Raw genomic sequence first — 3601 nt, 5'->3', positions numbered from 1 at the left:
GAAAAGAAGAACTTGGAAAATACCACTTTTTGGGTGGGAATCATGATTTAAATAATAGGCTTTTTGAGTATCAGATATCTTGGAGATATCCAAGTAAGGTTACCAAGTAAGCAGTTGTATTCATTAATCTGTTGGTCAGGATAAAGCTCTGGGTTAAAGATCTAATTTTATGAATATAATTTTATTAATTGTATGAGACATGAGTGTGCATGAGACAACCTAGGAAAATAATTTTGAATGAAAAAAGAAAGGAGGATAAAATGTACTTTAGAAGTTCCAACTATTAATGGTAAATACAGAAGAATAAATGGAGACCGGGAGAATGTCATGTCATCATTTTTCTCTTTGTGACACAAATTTGTTTATAACATGAATGGCCTAAAAGATATCTGATAAGACCCAATAATCATTTAATCATGAAGAAAAAAATTATATGCTTTTTCATTTTAGATATTGGCAATTCTATAGAAAATATAATTTTTATGTCTCTGCATGGTTAGCGCTTTACGAGTAAATGTTATTGGAACTTGGATTAATAGGCAGACTTAGAAATTAAAAGATGACTCAATAGGCTTTGAGAACTCTGAAGAGATTTACCTATATTAAATTACATGTTTGCATTTAAAGAGAGGTAAAACCAGAAATAATGGAAATATTACAGGTATGTAAATCCAGAGACATTTGTTTTAGCTTCTCCTTGTAGACATTTATTTATATTTCGACAGGTGAAAACCCAGCAGTCTTTTCCTTCTACTCCCAAGGAGAATTTGTCTATAATGGGGAGATATCTCCCTCTCTCAGGAAGGGAGAGGTACAACCTATCTAAACTGCCACATTCATATTTTGAGGTTCCTCTCCTGTGAGGGAGACCCTTTTGTTTGCACAGAGCCGTCCATCTGGCTTTCATTAGATAGACCCAGAGGACGGGAAGATTAGGGCAAGGGGAAGCTATGCAATTATTGCTTTAGGAAATAATTTTCTTTGATCAAGAAATCTCACGTTTAGTTTTAGGAAAAAATGAATATGTATATTAAAACATCAATTTGCCTAATATTTATTTCTCTTTTGGTATTACTTCAACATAAGTAGGTGCTCTCAGTGTGGAATTAAGTAGAGATGAACTTGATCATTATAAAGACAACATGTAAAAACCTGTAAAACTTTTTTATCTTTATAATCTTATACTACTTTGAACCATTTGTTTATAACATGATCCATTCTTAATATTTAATATTTATGTTTAATGGCGCACATATTTAATGATGCTTCATTTATATTCCTTCATATTATTCTGATTTGTGTATTCATAGTAATTCCAATTAAAATCATAAGCTAATTGAAGACAAGGATTATACCACATTATTTTCACATTTACTTGTGTATTGTTTTACCACAATGAATGATTGTATAATCTAAATTGAGTTGGCCAATTTAGATACGATTTGAAAACTTATACATATAGTCCTGAAGTTAGTTAAGAAAACCTCAGCTCACTCTTCCCTACTCAAGTTTCTCTTATTATTTACATGAATCTATCTAAACTATTCCTTTGGGAATGTTGAAACAGACATTTTATGTGTAGAGGAATAGGACTTGGATTTGTTGAATAAATTTACTATTTGAAAAAAGATCAACACTAAAAATGACTCCAAATTATATTAGTCATATATATTATTCCATGAATATTTAAACTTCTGAGAAGCAATTTTATTGTCTTTCCCAAAAGATAAGTAACTCGTTCTTATGAGGAAAGTTTCCTACAGACTAGAAGTGTGAAATATCCTATTTTTTTTCTTCTGAGAATCTTATTTTGTTTCCAACAACATTTTAGTTGAAAAGATGTAGGTGAACTCATTGTAAGAAGTTGTTTCTTCTGGTTTATAATTTCCTCAGGTGGCATTTTGTTTTCTGATGACTTTCCCCAGAATACTTAAACCTAGATATTGGCTGCTCCGTTTAAATTTATGTGGTACTATCCAGGAAATCTTATTCCTGTCCCAGATTTGCTAGGATTGCATCTCATGTATTATGTGGTTAAATGAAAGTAATCTCGATGATAGCGCATTTTAAGTTCCTTAGGCCTCTGGTTAAATGTCAGGAATTGTGAAAAAGGAAGTGAGTTAATGTCTCCAATGTAAATACTAAGAATAGGGATAAGAGGCAGTGAATTCTTGCTCTTTGACTTCTGTTCTATCTTTTGCTTTATTTTAGAAGCCCTACCTCTGTGTTTCTTCCCTTGAAAGAGAAGATAATTCTCCAATTTCTTTCAGGCCTAATTGGTACTGAGGTTATTGGTAACATATTTACCAACCCAAATTAAATATATTAATTGGTAATTGGTTACATATTTACCAACCCAAATTAAATATATTATTTACACAGTGAGAAAAATGGTTTGAACTTTGACACAATCTCAGCATTTCAGTGTCTCTTCAGAAAAGAATAAACAGACATAAAAATCTAGCCATGCTCTTTCTGCAGAGATTTTCTATCTATAAGTTTATAACTATAGATATTTTATTAAATATTAACAATCAAAAACAATTTAAAGATTGTTTGAAGAGGAATGATTAATAAATTAAATAAATACCAGCATCTTCTACATGCCAGACAACAAGCTTACCGTCTAATGGGAAGAGAAAGACAACAAGCAAAGGAATGCATAATTTGACAGGGTTTAAAAAACATTATGAAGAAAAATAAAACAAGGAAGGATGGGGAGGAGGTAGGTGTATGGACAAGACCTCATTAACAAGGCTCCATTTTAGAAGCAACTTAAATAGACTAAGGCAATAGAAAAATCTAGAGAACAGCAAGTGAAAAGGCCTCGATGACTGAATATATTGATTTGCTCAAGAAATATCAAGCGAGTGAGTAGCTGTGGCTACAATAGAACCAGGAGAGGGACCAGGAGGGGTCAGATCAGACAAACAGTGAAGACATAGCCTAATTACACAGAACCTTTTTAATCATGTTAAGCATCTAGGATTTACCCTGTGTGAGACTGGGCTCCACTGGAGGGGTTTTAAGCTAAGAAAGAATACTTTCCCACATTTTAAAAAGATTACTCTGCTTAATGCAGAACAAACTGCAAAGAAGGACTTCTTCATGGAAGACACAATAGTGGCTTGAACAAGATGGTGGCAGTGAAGTGATGAGAGATGTTTAGACTTAGGATTTATTTTAACTGAAGGAAGTTACACTGCTGACAAGTTAGATGTGCGGTTGATGTTTGCTTGGTTGTTTGTTTGTTTAACACTTACAGCACCTGGTCTTCCTAGGTGGTCTCCCATTCAAGTACTAACCAGACCCAACCCTGCTTAGCTTCCAAGATCAGACGAGATTGGGCACATTCAGGGTGGCATGGCCGTAGACTTAGATGTGGGGTTTGAAAGGAAGAATGATGACTTTAAATTACATAGAGAAGAATATAGTAGGTAAAGATTTGGGGAAAATAAATCATTCAGTTTGGGGACATGTTAAATTTGAAGGGACTTAGACAACCCAAAGGATATTTAATGTAAGCAGTTGAATAGAAAAGTATAGACTTCAGATGAGAGGAATATTTATTTCTGGTTTTGCCTTTTGTGTGTGTGTATAT

General features: G+C 33.2%; 1 pseudogene; it reads right to left on the bottom strand.

Moving 5' to 3' along the window:
• Positions 1–3256: 3256 nt before the first annotated feature.
• LOC112469173 lies at positions 3257–3375 on the bottom strand (annotated as a pseudogene).
• Between the last annotated feature and the right edge of the window lie 226 nt (positions 3376–3601).

This window comes from Pteropus alecto, unplaced genomic scaffold (assembly GCF_000325575.1).
Source record: "Pteropus alecto unplaced genomic scaffold, ASM32557v1 scaffold106, whole genome shotgun sequence".
Taxonomy (NCBI): Eukaryota; Metazoa; Chordata; class Mammalia; order Chiroptera; family Pteropodidae; genus Pteropus; species Pteropus alecto.
Note: the sequence above shows the minus strand (reverse complement) of the source record. Positions and strands in the feature narration are given on the sequence as shown.